General features: G+C 41.2%; 1 protein-coding gene across 3 annotated transcripts in view; it reads right to left on the bottom strand.

Annotated features, from left to right (window-relative positions):
* The window catches only part of lingo1a (leucine rich repeat and Ig domain containing 1a), a 156,874-nt gene that overhangs the window by 76,325 nt on the left and 64,749 nt on the right, over nt 1-15,800 (bottom strand). For 2 of the 3 annotated variants that reach the window (XM_054776100.1, XM_054776099.1), the window contains one exon: nt 13,548-13,694. The exons of the other annotated variant lie outside the window; for it this stretch is intronic. The gene's annotated coding sequence lies outside the window, so the exon portion shown is untranslated. The remainder of the gene's footprint in view (nt 1-13,547; nt 13,695-15,800) is intronic. 3 annotated transcript variants of the gene reach the window in all.

The raw sequence follows: 15,800 nt of genomic DNA, 5'->3' as shown, positions 1-15,800 counted from the left end.
ATGAAGGACCTTTGACTTTGCAGTGGATTCCTAAAAACAGCAGATTTCTAAAAACAGATCTTGGAGTAACACTTTTGAAGGACATTTCTAAAAACAGAAAAGCACTCTTGTGTGGAGTTTGTGGATTTGTGATGAACGTTTTTGCAATAGAGTGTTCCTGTCACATAGAGGCTCCTCAACAAGCGTTTTTGCAGTAAAGGGCTCCGGTTACATAGAGGATCTTTGACAAGCGTGATTGCAGTAGGTCCCTAAAAACAGCAGAGAGCTCCTGTCATATATAGCCATGGAAAAAAATATTACACTACCCGTGTTTCTTCAGTTTCTTGTTCATTTTAATGCCTGATACAACTAAAGGTACCTTTGTTTGGAAAAATACAACAATGACACCAAAAATAGCTCATAAGAGTTACATTGTTTGGCAGTGCAATGCTATAGCTATTCGTGTAAGAACTCCAGTGATTTTGGTTATTATCAAGAAAACCATGGAGGTTGTTAGATATTCAGCTCTTAAATGAAACTCTTATGAGCTATTTTTGTTATCATCATTATATTTGCCCAAACAAATGTACATTTAGTTGTACCAGGCATTAAAATGGATCAATAAACTGAAGAAACAAGGGTGGTCTAATCATTTTTTCCAAGACTGGAGAGGATCTTTGACAAGCAGTTTTGCAGTAAAGGGCTCCTGTCATATAGAAGATCTTTGACTGGCATTTTTGCTGTAGAGTGATCATGTCATATAGAGGATCTTTGACTGGCGTTTTTGCAGTAGATTACTAAAAATGGCAGAAGGCTCCTATCATAGTCAGCATTTTTGCAACTCCCTAAAAACAGCAGAGAGCTCCAGTCATATAGATCATCTTTGACTAGCATTTTTCAGCAAATTCATAGAAACAGCAGTGGGCCCTGTCATATAAAGGATCTTTGACTGGCATTTTTGGAGTAGCTTCTTAAAACTATTAGCGGGCTCCTGTCTTACAGAAGATCTTTTTCTAGCGTTTTTGCCGCAAATTCCTAAAGACAGCAGAAGGCTCCTGTCATATCAAGGATCTTCAACTTGCGTTTTTGCAGTGGGTTCTTAAAAACAGCAGAGGGCAGTAATCGTGTCATTCAGAGGATCTTTGACTAGCATTTCTGTAGCAGATTCCTAAAAATAGCATAGGGCTTCTGTCATTTAAAGGATCTTTGACTGGTGTTTTTGGAGCAGGTTCTTAAAAACAGTAGAGGACTCCTGTCATATAAAACATTTTCAACTGGCATTTTTGCAGTAGGTCCTTATAAACATGTCACATATCACGTCTTATAGAGGATCTTTGAGCATTAACACAATGATGAGTTTTTTTTTTCTTTTTTAAAGGACGCTGAACCTTAGAAAAACAGTTCCAAAGTTCTTTATGTTCTTCATTTTGTGCAGTGGATGACCTTCATTTGGGTCCTAAAGACATGTTATGTCCAATAGTACAAAGACAAATATGACACATTGAACGCAGCATTGTAGACGCTATTAAGTGTTTGTTCTTGAGGTCACCTTTTGCTGAGCTGGGGCTTTTATCATTTCAACTTTACAAAAGAAAGATCTGCATAAGCTATTTTTTTCTTAACCTTGACAACAGCCACCCTCTGTGATTATTACCACGAACAACCGGAAGAAAAGAAAGCCAGGCTGGATATTACCTGGCATTTGCTTGTCTGTCACTAAGTGAAGACGTCAGGGAAAAAAAACAAAATAACTTTCTTCTCACCATTTAAAGGTAAGGAAGACAAGTGAGAGAATCTGAAGGGAAAAGATAGCACCAGGTGGGGGGAGGGTGTTGGGGTTACCACTGTGTAGTTTGCATAATTGGCCAGGACGCATGTGCATGTCATTTTTAGGGAAATCAACCCCCTACCCCCACCCGACTTCCCCGGATGAGTCCCATCATCATGAGAAGAGCTAACAGGCAGTGTTGCTCTCTGAAACTGGTGTATGGAATTATGGACCACGCTAAGGATCTCTGGATTTTGACCAAATGTCGGAACCATTTTACAAAAACGGGGTCAAGGAAATTGGTTAATGCTGGTAACTTTCATACAAATGGAGGTTAAAAACCTTGCTGGGGTAATAACCAGCACGGCAGGTGCAATTTGCGGCATTGCAAGAGCGTCTTAAAGGAGGAAATTGAAGCTGGTTGGACGGTTCTCAAGTGCATCGGGCACAAACCAGAGTTGATACAGTGTTAGCTCATGCTGCTGACCTTGGCTTAAGGCGTCCAAACCAGCGTCATGGTCCCATCCCAGAGACATACAGGCAGGATACAATCACCTCCAACCTTGTGTACGTGCTGGGAAAGGAGGCCAATTCAGCAGAAACAACGTTTGAGCTGGGCTGTGCGGAACCAGGAGGGCTTTACCGACACAGTTTAGCCACAAGCTTAGCTTCATCAATTTAATAGATCAAATATTCATAAAGCGCACACACACACACACACACACACACACTTGTAAATGGGGCCCAGTCAAATAGATTCTTGGGAAACAGTAAAATAGATATATAGATATAATTTAATTCAATCTAAACTTTATTAACTTGTATTTAACTTTATTTAGTTTGACTTGATATCAGTGCCAAATTGGTAAATTTGAAATGGTGCCAAAAAGAAACATCCATTTTGGCCAAATACAATGCCTTTTTATTTTTACAGAATTTTGTGACATGCAAGTTGAAGAGAACAGGATTTGAAATAATAAAAAAACATAAATAAAATAATAACTACTAATACATTCACCAATATGAAATCAAATCCACAACAAATTGTCAGAATGATCACAGCAAAACCAGCAGTAATTAACATTACAGAGAATTTGCAAAAAAACGACCTGTGTTGCTGCTTGTGATGTTAAGAATTCCTCTGAACGCACCTCGCTGGCCGTGACCGTGACTGGTTGATAATGAGGAAGGGTTATACTGCAGTTGTGAGCAGCACTTCATAGCCGTATGGCAATAGGTGTGTGCGGTGTTGGAATTAAGCACGACTGTCGGCGTATTAAAGGGGACCTATTATACTAATTTTCGGGCTTTTGTATTGAGTTCTGGACTCCTATAGAGCAGCTACACACCATAACCCACACAGAACACTTTCTAGATCTTCCAGACTCTGCACCTCTTCCTGTAGTGTTTCCCGCCTCCCGCTCAAACATTCGGTGTAATTTACTCCACCCCCGGCCCTTCTCCAGATACGCCTCCCGCCGAGCCCACTCCTCTGTGATTGGTCACACTCCCAAGCTTCCGGATGTTCAAGCACGTTCCCAAGGACTTCCGTACAGCTTCCGAACCCCTTTTGTCCGATTACTTACACAAAATAAACACAGTTAGGACACTGATATATTGTTGCTTACAGCTTGCTCTCCTGACTCTTCAACATGACCGAGTAACGTTGGAAAGGCGTCGGATTTCAGCAACAGTTTGGCGGATAGTCCAGCTTCGTATTGGCCCATGTTCACAAAACAGTCCTGTGTGAAATGCCGTTGACAGATGAGCTTGCTGGCCTGGAATCAGCACCTCCAACCACTTGTGCCTGATGCTTGCCTCTTTAGGCACACTCGGACAAACATTTCCTGGGAGCCATACGTGCTAACACGGTGAACAGAGCAGAGCGAAGCTGAGCGGCAGGAGTCACAATTTTTATGACTTCAGACAGTACCATCACAGACTTACAACTCGAATTGGACTTTGACATCAGTGCCTCGGGACTTGACTCTAACTTTAGCCTGATGACTTAATAATACTTGAGATTGTTAGCGAATGCATTGAGTAAAATGTATGAAACCAACAACGAATGTGTGGATTACATAAGACCTGAATGCTATGTCAACACTTTTTCTGTGACTAAGTCACACTGCTCTTATTTTATAAAAAAAAATAAACCAATTCAAAATGCATTTATTGTATTTGTCAAATGGAATAGATTGTTACATTGTGAAAAAGGCATTTTTTTGGGAGACACTAAACAGTGCTTATTACTTTTAAGGACTTCAAATTGATTCGACTTGTCATAACTTGACTTGAGACTTGACACGAGACTTGAGTTTAAAGACTCGAGACTTGCAAAACACTGACTTGCTCCCAACTCTGCAGATAGCCACTTAGTTTGTCATTCTGGTTACTATTGCCAATGTCGGCACCGTGCTGAACAGTAGATGAAAATAACATGATATTTTGAAAAGGTCAGTTCAATAGATAGGAAAACATAACAAAGGAGGACCGAGGAATGAACCCAGGGGTACACTCGTATTTATTACACAGTATAATAGTTCCCTAATAATCATCACATTAATATTTCATAGCAAATGAAACACCAGAAGACACTGCGCTTCATGGAAATCCCATTTGGGAGGAAAAAAAACCCTGACTATGAATTCTGAACGACTGCTGACTTTTTGTCACCAGCCACTCCGCATTGACCCACATTGGTAATGTTTGCAAATTGGGATTCAATTATGCTAGTTAGTCGTATTCCATAAAGCATTTACATAACACGGAAAACACATTCTCATCAACATGCAGCCTGCCAAAAGGCAATTTGGGGAGCAAGGCTTTAAATTAAAAGTTGTCGTCTAAGAAATGCATTTGTTAGACAGCCGCGGCAACGATACAAGAAAATGCAATAAACAAACAAGTGCGCTAATTTGGCAACATGGCAGGAAGCACGGACCCCTCTCGCTGCGGAGTCACGGAACTAGTGCACACCGGGTAAACAAGCTTCATACCGCAAGACTAACATGGTGCATTCTATTCATCAGCGAGCTTTAGGGACACGTATCTTTTTATCTTTTTGTTGCGCTCATGTCTCCTCACATGCCGTCCGTGTTTGTCAAGCCATCTGTTGATTATTAAAGACATCAATATGTGACATGGACTCATCCTGTACCCCCTGACCTTCATCTTCCTGACGCTTGGCAATCACTTTAAAAGCACAATCTCACCGCCACTTTATACACCAGAGGGAAAAAAAAGATTAAACTTTTTACAAGAGGAAGTTTTAACTCTTAAAAAAATGTAAATCCTACAAGCGGCTAGAACGCCAAACTATTTGATAGCTCCAATCCTCTCATTCTTACTCTCGCGCATGCCGTCTATTGTGGCTTTTCATTCACTTAGCAAACACACTTGTGCGCTTTTCTTTGTGTAATTATAGCAGTGTGAGATCCTTGCACGACGGCATTTCAAATTTGAGATGAATGAGCGATGAATATCCATTGACAGTGCCGCTAAAGCACACGTCATAAACCCTGCAGATTAATTCACTGGGACATTTTAATAGCACTCACAATAATGAGCACACACACACACACACACACACACACACACACACAGCAAATCAGCAATCATTGTTAGAAACTGGATGTTAACAATAGAATTCTTTTGTGTATGTTAATGCTTGGTTTCATGGCAACCCGAGTGGTCAAAAAGTGCGTTCAAGGGGGAATGCGAAGCCCAGTCATGTACAGCGCTGACATTCATCCGCTCAAATCCCACCTGGGAATGAAGCAGACCGGGGTCACTTCAACGCTTTGGGACGGCTCAAATTTTTATAGCAGGTTCCAAAAAACAGCTGCGCATTCCTGAGACATAGCGGACCTTTGCCTAGCATTGTTGGAGTAGGTCCTCAAAAACAGCAGAAGGCTAATGTCATATAAAGGATCTCTGACGAGTGTTTTGGCAGAAGGGCCTTAAAAACAGCAACACTGTCATGTCATATACAGGATCTTTGACTAGCCTTTTAGCAGAAGGATCTTAAAAACAGTAAAGCTCTTCTGTCATATAGAGGATCTTTGACCGGTATTTTTGCAGTGTAAGTTCTTAAAAACAGCAACGCTCTCATGTCATGTAAAGAATCGTTGACTAGCCTTTTTGCAGTAGGATCTTAAAAACAGCAAAGCTTTTCTGTCATATGGAGGATCTTTGACTGCCATTTTCGTAGTAGGTTCTTAAAAGCAGCAAATTTCTCCTGTCATTTACAGTAGATGACCTTTTATTGGCATTTTTGCAGTAGAATCTTAAAGACAGCAAATATTTCCTGTCGTGTAGAGGATCTTTGATTGGCATTTTTGTAGTAGGTTCTTAAAAACGGTAAAGCTCTCCTGTCAATGAGCAAGTGTTTTGGCAGGAGGTCAATAAAAACAGCAGAGGAGTCCTGTCTTATGGAGGATTATGGGCGAGTGTTTTGGCAGTAGGTCCTTAAAAATAGCAGACTGGCCCTGTCATACAGACAATCTTTAACTAGCTTTTTTGCAGTAGGTTCCTAAAAACAGCAGATTGGTCCTGTCATATAGAGGATCTTTGACCGGCAGTATATGTTCTTTAAAAACAGCAACACTTTCATGTCCTGTAGAGGATCTTTGACGAGCCTTTTTGCAGTAGGGCCTTAAAAACGACAAAGCACTCCTGTCATATAAATAAATGATCTTAGACTGGCATTTTTGCAGTAGGTTCTTAAAAACAGCAAATCTTTCCTGTGCAGAAGAGGATCTTTGACCGGAATTTTTGTAGTAGGTTCTTAAAAAACAGCAAAGTCTTCCTGTCATGTAGAGGAGCTTTTACTGGCATTTGTGGCAGTAGGTTCTTAAAAACAGCAGAGTATTCCTGTCATATAGAGGATTTTTGACTCATGTTTTTCCAGTAGATCCTTATAAACAGCAAAGCTCTCCTGTCGTACAGAGGTTCTTTGACTAGCTTTTTTGCAGAAGGTCCTTATAAACAGCAAACAGCGCTAGTCAACTGTCATTTAGTGGGGATTTGTGGACCTGGGTTCTACCCGCGGCGTGTGCATGTGCACTTTTGCAGTAGGTTTTCAAAAATAGCAGAGTGGCCTTTTCATACAGAGGATGTTTGACGAATATATTTGTAGCAGATGCCTGAAATCAGAAGAGTGATCCTGTCATATCCAGGCTCTTTCACTAGCTTTTTTGCAGAAACTACATAAATACAGTCGGAGTCCCCTGTCAAATAAAGGATCTTTGACTAGCGTACACATATTGCTTTGTATTTTTATGTAAGACTATATAATCCATGTGGTGATGTAAAAATATGTTTTGACAGTCTTGTATTGACTTTATGTATACAGAAGAAGAACACAACAATGATGTATAGTACTGTATAGTACATGCTGCCTGTGTTCTTGTAACCAAACAGTCTTTTTTATGTGACTTTGTTGTCACAACAAAGAGTAGAAGCATATAAAATCCTCCACCTGATAGAAGTGTGGCCCCGGCATCTTAGGGAAGTCTGACCTTGGCTTCTTGTTTGGATTTCTGCAGCGTGGATTAGGTAGAAATCTTTGGCAAACACACATTTTGTGCTTTCCTGCGGCAGCTTTACTACACAAAATGCAAAACAAGGCCAGTTCTGAATCGCGCAATCTTTTTGCTATTGACGGCGCTGTGGGAAGTAGGGGCGGGGGTCTTATCGTGTTTCAACCCTGCCAAAAGTGGGTCAAGCTGGAAGTTTTGTTTAAAGAAAGGACGTGCAAAAGTCAAGCTATGCTGGTAGGCAATGTGATGTACCCGGCAATGAGCAAGCATTCAGTACTTTGTATTACTATTACATTAAAGCACAAATCACTGGTTTATCATTGCTATGGCAACCCTGCTTCATCAATGCACAGTACTTTTTACACTAAGTACCATTTAAAATATATATTTCTTTGCAAGTAGCACTGTGTTTGCTATCTCCGCTTAACATCACAGTTTAGCTTGCACTTGCGGGAATTTGGCTTGGTTTCTCACGCGTGATTGCAGAGCAAAGTGAAGTAAAATTATAGAACCGATTGAGCAAAAACTCAAACTACTTAATGATATGAGACAGTTTTAAAAAAATAGTATGAGCATGTGGAGTTTCCAGGATATATGCTGACAACCACAGGGCCTGATATCATTTACCCTAATTTATTGTGAGTCGAGTGGCGACCTACAAACCCTTTTGCTGTCTGTATCTTGCACTTTGATTCTGAAGAGGATTTTTGTTTATGCAGCGGGGTGTCGTCTTTTACTCCAACCGCTATCTTAGAAGAAGACCAACAGTCTACTGCCATTAAGATGTTGAATGTGTCAGTCTTGTCTCTTGTTTAGGCTTAAAAAGTGTTTGACTGTCAGTGTTTTATGCTTATTATATACCCGCCGTTTAGGTGGATCTTAGTTATCTATTTAGTCGCCATATTTGGAGGTGTTTGAGATCGCCATGTAAAATTGCTAATGGCAATCGCTAACACGAGTATGAGATTTTCAATGTGAATTTGAATGGAGCTAGTGCATTTGTTTAAATGCATTTTGTTCATGATGAAAGTCACATGTCTTATCTTTGTTATAATTGCTTGATGCTTTATGTTGGTGTATTCAGTTTGACAGTGCTAGTTAGCAAAAGTCAAAGTCACTAACTTTAAAAGTGGTGCGTGATAAGAAGCCTGAACTCGCTAGCCTGTAATGCGACCGAGCTGCATCAAAAGAAGAGTGTCAACAACCTCCCTTTTCTAAAAAAAAAAAAAAGGGGGGGGGGGAAAAGCAGCATTTGGGGTCAGCGCCGGCCGGCTGTGGTGGAGCAGCTCCGTGTTAGAATATTAGCACACGACGTGGTAGAGCTTTGCAAAGATCTCATAATCACTGAAGCTCACTTTTGCAGCAAGCGCTAAGGGTGCTATGCTTTGATTGGTTTTGCACACGCTAGCTGCTTCAACGGCTTATCGCAGCGTAATGATACCGTTATGGTTGGGACTTTTTTTTCTTTAATCTATTAGTCCAAGTCTTAGTCTATTTCTAACATGAAGGAACATTACATGTTTACACTTGCACAACGCAACATGTCCGAAAAGGAGTTTGGAAGAGAGAGCTTATTTAATCCTACCTCTTCTCCCTGACTCAGCAATTACTCATAGTTCACTTCCTGTGTTTTACAGGTCACCATTTTCTAACAACGAATAGAGAATGTGTAACTGTTAGGCCAGTGGTGTCTAAAATCTGGCCCAGGGGCCATTTGCGGCCCACAGCTTGTTTTTTTATTGGCCAGCGGCATATTTAATTACAAAATTAAACACCACCTTACATCAAAAAAATAGATTCATATAATAAAATAATGTTAAAAACCATATTTAGAAGATTGTAAACAGGTTTTGTATGCTCTAACTAAGAAAATATTAAATCTATGAAGACAGAATTCTACATCCAATATACTTGGCCTGGAAACAATTAACTGTTATAAATGAGGGATTACTGTATAGCATACAGAAACAAAATCAAGGATGTGGGGGACCGCTTTGATACATTCTGTATCAAGCTGTGGGCTGAAAACGGCGCCCGGGCCGCACTTTGGACACCTCTGGTTAACTTTGTAGGAAAAAAAGGAAACAGTAAAGTAGTGTTTACATACATTTTTTCTCCAACATTGTCCCACAATTTGCCATGGTAATACATGTCATTTATTTATTTATTTATGGCATGCCTGAAAACCGTCAAGACTAATTTGCACACTGTTGATGTTCTGTTTATGCATAAATTATTCACCTGGCATGCGTGACCGAAAATGTTGAGCATTGGCATAAAATGACCACGCTCCCGCACAACTTATTTATACCTTGTCAAGTACTTCTAGTGCACGACAACAGTACGGGCAACGTGCATTGTTCCTGTGTGGGTATGCATTGTCACCTCCACTTTCTGCATCCGTGAAGCAGTTGTGGCATTATATGGCCCCGCTGTGTCCCGCTGCATCCCACGTAATGCCACGAAACAGCAGGCATCACTCCTAGCTTCATTAATTAAGAGCATTGTGGAAAGAGCAGGAAGGAGGCATAAACCATTAAAAAGGAGGCACGGACAGTGTGGGAAAGGGAATTGCTGATTCAGAGACATCGCTTTGGGCATGATGATCACTTATTAACAGAAGTGTTCAAAACCAGGACCCTTTTTCCATGAAAGAGGGTCCCCAGGCTTCTGTGTCAAACATTTCACATTTCCGTCTGCTTTTAGGGACACTACTCAGGCTTGTGGAGATGCATCGCAACGCCGAATGTACACTTCCAGTACCTCACTTGTAATGTGTACCGTGTGGGAAATCGGTTGCTGTAGCAAACCCAAAAATCAGAATGCGAAGGCATATGCATATGCCGTTACACCTCTAATACCGACATTAACACGTGAAAACAGGACAAATGATATCATACACTGCGGTTCTCACCCAATTTTTAAATGCCATATATATTGCGCTTATAAAAAGCAGCAACTCCTTTGGGACATTTTTTTACATGGGATGTTTGAACCTGTTGCTTGCAACTACTGCTCACCCGCACGATAAGGACTCCCCCCCCAAACAAAACCCTTAATACCAGACCATCCGCAATGAATGTAGGAATAAACAATGGCCCACCTGCAGCCTCAGGCAGGGTCATGAATGAAACATTTTCATTGCGCAAGCTTCCTATTGCGTCGCAAAGGGCAAATTTCATAACACAGCACAACTTGCTGACAACTCCTGATGTAACCCAAACACTGGCATCAAGTCTGAACATCAACTCACTGGTGAGAACCAGGAGGTGGCATGAAGCGCTGTGAAGAGACACATTCATCAGCCTCTACTTTTAAGTTTCATAACAAAGCGGGGAAATTGCATTTTCCTGAAGTAGAGAATATGAATGTGAACTAGCTGCAGTATTTACCCTTGGGATAAATAAGAGATATTCATGTATCGAAGGTTGATTTTTTTTCCTTGTGAGAGAAAGATTTTGAATTTGACATACCATGCTTAGGAAAAAATGCATAGGAAGTCATGCTGGTTACATGTGGATCAGATATGCTCAAAGCTTTACATCATCATTAGACATACAGTATGGTCAATGACCTACGGTGAATTAGTTGCTAAGGCCCGCCAGTGCCCCTGCAAAGATGTTTTGCTTGATGGCCGCCATGTTTTTAACCAATCTTGCTCACATTTTACACACACGTGCCTGTTAGTCCCCTAAAGGTGTATACCAGATTCTGTGGCGATTCGGCTAATCATCCCTAAAGTTACAGTGGGTGCTTTGTACAGCGCATTGACCTCTGTGAGAAATGTCAATTCAATCCGGCTTTGGGGTTTGATAACAGCGCCACCATGTGGTCTGTTTGCCAGAAAAATAATAGCACAGGTCAGTCGGGGTGCATGTTTTGATACATTTTCACCCTTTTGTGTGCAGCATTTCAGGAGTAGGAGGGTGAGCTTACAGCGGTGGTTCTCGGTTATTTTCTGTCATGACCCCACTGGGGGACAAAAATGTTTTCGCGCCCCCTCCGATTTAAGAAATACTATCGAGAAACTGATAACATGTATTTATTTATCTGTCCTGTGCAGACTGAACTCTAAACGAAAACAAGAAAAATGCAACAAAATACAGAGTAATACAGCGTATTCAAGAGTCAAATATTGAACGTCCTCCCTGCCTCTCGTGCCCCCGCTGACAGTTCACGGCGACCCCCTAGGGTGGCCCGCCCCACTATTTGAGAAGCACTAGCTCACAGATGGTGTGTTGTAATTGTTTTTACATTTGTGGCGCCCTCTATGGGTTGTGGTTAAAATGCTTTGGAAGACATGCTAGCATACATGTAATACAGATATCTTTAAAATCTGTATAATCATTAGACACATTTTCAATTACTGATAAATAGGGGTGTCACGAGGCAGAACACGATACACGATACACAACATTGGGTCTACAACAGATTTGAACATTACTTTCAAGAAAAGCACAAAAATGTTTTATGAAAACATCAAAAATATATGACAATATATTGAAATGTACTAATTTCATTTCTACTACGTTACCTTGCATTGCTCCTGAGGCTACACTCTTCTGCACTCTGTGTGTATGCTACCGGGCCCCCCTGACAGAAGGGCTCACTCCGTTCATGCCGCTGCTCTATGGAACAAACGTGCCAAGGTGCTGAAACCAAGGCACAGAGACGAGGAAAACAGACACACATGTACACGGCAAAACAAAATTATCCAGTTCATTTTCATTTAGGGTGATTCGTTTATTTATTTTTTTATTGCCCCAGGACTAGTGCCCACAAGACAAGTTTTTTTCTTGTCACGTATTAATTCTGCGAGATCTTGTGACACCCCTACTTATAAATAATAAGCTACTAAGTCACGCCCGTGTCCCTGCAAAGATGTTTTGCTTGACGGTGGCCATGTTTTTAAACCAATCTTGCTCAAATTTGACACACATGTGCTTGTCACTCCCCTGAAGGTGTGTACCAACTTTCATGGTGATTCACCAAAACACCCTAAATTTACAGTCGGTGCGTGAGACATTTCAAATCAATGGAGGTCAAACCCAACAATGGCTGTGTGTTGACTCGTTTTCAGTGGATGGTAAATCTATGCTGCACGGTATCTGGCAAATATTGGCAAAAAGGTGAGGGTGGTACTGTATACGCAAGTCTACTTTCTATAGTATTGGCCCTTGACAAGATTTACAATCCTCACTTTTCTGAGCTACTGCAGCTACGAAAGCACCTTTAGTCACCTCAAACCAGCGTGTCATTGATATTCCATTCACTCATTAAGCCCCAGGAACCCATTTTCATCCAGATTTACTCGTTCTCATTATCCTCATTTTCCAGCGTGGCATTGTCAGATTAATGCCTCCGTTGTTCACCTTGTTTCAGCGGCCTCTCATACTGTATGTGTGCTGATTACAAGGATACTAAAAGGAACCTTGTTTCCAGCACAGCTTAGCCCTGACCCTGTAAGGGCAAGAAAAGCAAGGACAAAGCAAAAGTAGACCTATTAGGTCGGTGCGTTGCGGAAATATGTCCAGTGGACTGTAACTATCTCCCTGTGGATGACTGAGACATTTTCTCTTTCCAAGGGGATGAGCATTGCAGGAGGAAAAGTGCCATCACTTCAGCTGCTTTGTGTCAATGGCTGCAAAATGGCCAATTTCCTGTCCAGGGTGTGTGTTTTCACGTTTTTATCATCCCCACCGTCATAGTTATTTAGTCGCACTTAGGCCCATCAGTCATCGGAGCTGCGTCAAGGGGAGGCCGACGTGCAGTAAAACTGACGGACGGCCTACCGCATGAGTGAAGATGTATGAGACAGGAACAAGAGCGAGATAGTCTTTTTTTTATATAGATTATTATATTTTAGTACCATCGCATGGTCAGTGGGGGTAAGCCATGTTTCTGACTGAGAAGACCTTTGTGTTCATCTTTGAGATGTTGTGTTCTTTGTTTGATTTTCAAAAACGTTACCAACCTCAGTCGAACTAGAGCGGATAGTTCAGATACCAAAGCTAGTACGATTTTAGCAAAGTGTGCTACTTGCAAATTACCTTAAACAAATTACCATAACACAAGCCCCAAAATGGTCATATCTACATTGTCAGGTCACTCGCTATCATCGTGTATCCTAACACATTCACCAAAACCGACCCAAACACACACAAACTATCAATATCAGATTCAAGATGGCGGCATTAACCAAAAGGCTGCGTTATCATTTACTGCTGATGTGCTGGAGTGGAACGCTGTTTACTTACAGGAAGTAAGTGTCGGGCCTGCTGGTTCTAAAGCGCAGCTGCTGCGGCTCGCAGTGCAAAGGAGGAGAGGCGGGTGATGGTGTGAGGTGGACTCCTCTTAATCCACATCCCCCCGTGGTGTCATGGCCTCTCTCTGTGATAAGATACCTGCAAAGGCACACGCAACGTTACACTCAATGTTTTTACGTACACGTCATGTTACTTTTCTACTCCTGAACCGCTTCACACAAAAGGGTGAAAACTTGTCAAAATGCGTACCAATACTGTGTTATGTGTGCTTTTATTTTTCTGACAAATACACCACATGGGGGCGCTGTTATTAAACCTCGCATTCGCATTGAATGGAAATTTATCAGGTAGCTCAATGCACTCTACAGAAACACCCACTGTAACGTTACAGCGTTTCACTGAATTACCATGAAGTTTGGGGAACCCATTTAAGGGACTGACAAGCACATGTGTGGGAAATTTGAGCAAGATTGATTGAAAAACATGGCCACCACCAAGCAAAACATCTCTGCAGGCGCACAAGCTGGCGTTTGCAACCAATTGTCCATAAGTCATTGACAATTTCTCTAATGATGAAATTTTGAGGATATCTGTGTTATTCTATGTATTCTAGAATGTATTCCAAACCATTTTTAACACAATCCATAGTGGGCACCACTAATTTAGTCATTTACAGTCATGTAACAATTTTGAAACTCATTTTTTTTTGTATTCGTTCACTTAAAGCAACTCTTCTACTTCTAAACCGCTGCACACAAACGGGTGAAAATTGGTTAAAACACACCACTACTGTGTTGCCTGTGCTATTACTTTTCTGACAAATGCACCACATTGTGGCGCTGTTAGCTCACCCCATAAGTCGGATTGACTTGCAATTTATCACACACTTCAATGCTGATCTACAAAACACACACTGTAAGCTTAGAGTGTTCCCTATAACTCATTTACTATTTCTTGAATGAAGACAAAACGTTGACAATGTCTCTATTGCGTGTATGCTAGCAAGTATCCCAAAGCATTTTGACCACAACCCATAGGGGGCGCCACAAACGTCATTCACTCATATCTGTACGTTAAAGCTACACAGTAGATCCGTCCTTGTGGCCAAAGTATAGCAACAACACAGCAGTTTAATGCATGTCTGCAGCCAGAGCTAAACAATGTGGTGCAATGTGACATTTGGGCTGGAGCACAGATGCTAGCAAAGCTCTGCAGCCCGATATCATGCTCTGAAAAGTAATTGTTGCGCCACTAATGAGGCAGATGAAGGGTGGAACATCTTGCCCAGGAATAAAAAAAGGTGTCTCTATGAGTGGAGGCAAATTACTCACACGCAGATGTTCAGACTCGTACTTTTAGAGTAATAAGGGCTGGGGTTTGTTTGGGGGTGGGGGGGTGGTGGACAATTTTCATGCCTATGCCAAATTTAACTGAGGTTCTTTCATATCCAAGATGTAAAAACATATTTTGCATCACTGGAAATGCGATTGTATCTCTTTCTCTTCAAATCCTCCCTGTGATAAATGAATAATTCAGCTGTGGCCGTGTCCAAACCCCCTCCTCGCAACAACATATTTTTACATTTCCAAAGCATGATAGTCTCACACCCGCAGAGAGAGAAGTGGAGCATGTGCTTATTGCTGGCGACAAGTTGAGACGTGAGCAAAGAAGACGTTTCAACACTGTACTCACCCGCCAATAGCATGCAAATTGTTGTTGCAGACCTTCAATTTATTTCATTTGATGTGTTTTACAGTGAAATGAATTTGGGAAAAATATTTAAAAGAACAAGAAAAAGTATAGTAACAATAACATATATGGCGCCCCCTATGGGTTGTGGTCAAAATGCATTGGAGGACATGCTAGCATACATGTAATACAGATATCCTCAAAGTTTTATCATCATTAGATAAATGCTCAATGACTTATACACAATTAGTTGACATTTTGCTTAATGGCGGCCATGTTTTTCAAACTATCTTCATCAAATTTAAGACACATGTGCTTGTTTGTCTCCCAAAGGTGTGAACCAAATTTCATGGTGATTCGGATAAACACCCTAAAGTTACAGTGGGTGTTTTTGACAGCAGCGCATTGAGCTGTGTGAGAAATTCGAACTCACTCAGACTTTTGGGTTTGATAACAGCGCCACCATGTGGCGTGTTTGTCAGAAACATTATGGCACAGGCAACACAGTTGGAGTGCGTGTTTTGACAAATTTTCAAATTTTTTTTTGTGGTTAAA

This window comes from Dunckerocampus dactyliophorus, chromosome 5 (assembly GCF_027744805.1).
Source record: "Dunckerocampus dactyliophorus isolate RoL2022-P2 chromosome 5, RoL_Ddac_1.1, whole genome shotgun sequence".
NCBI lineage: Eukaryota > Metazoa > Chordata > Actinopteri > Syngnathiformes > Syngnathidae > Dunckerocampus > Dunckerocampus dactyliophorus.
Note: the sequence above shows the minus strand (reverse complement) of the source record. Positions and strands in the feature narration are given on the sequence as shown.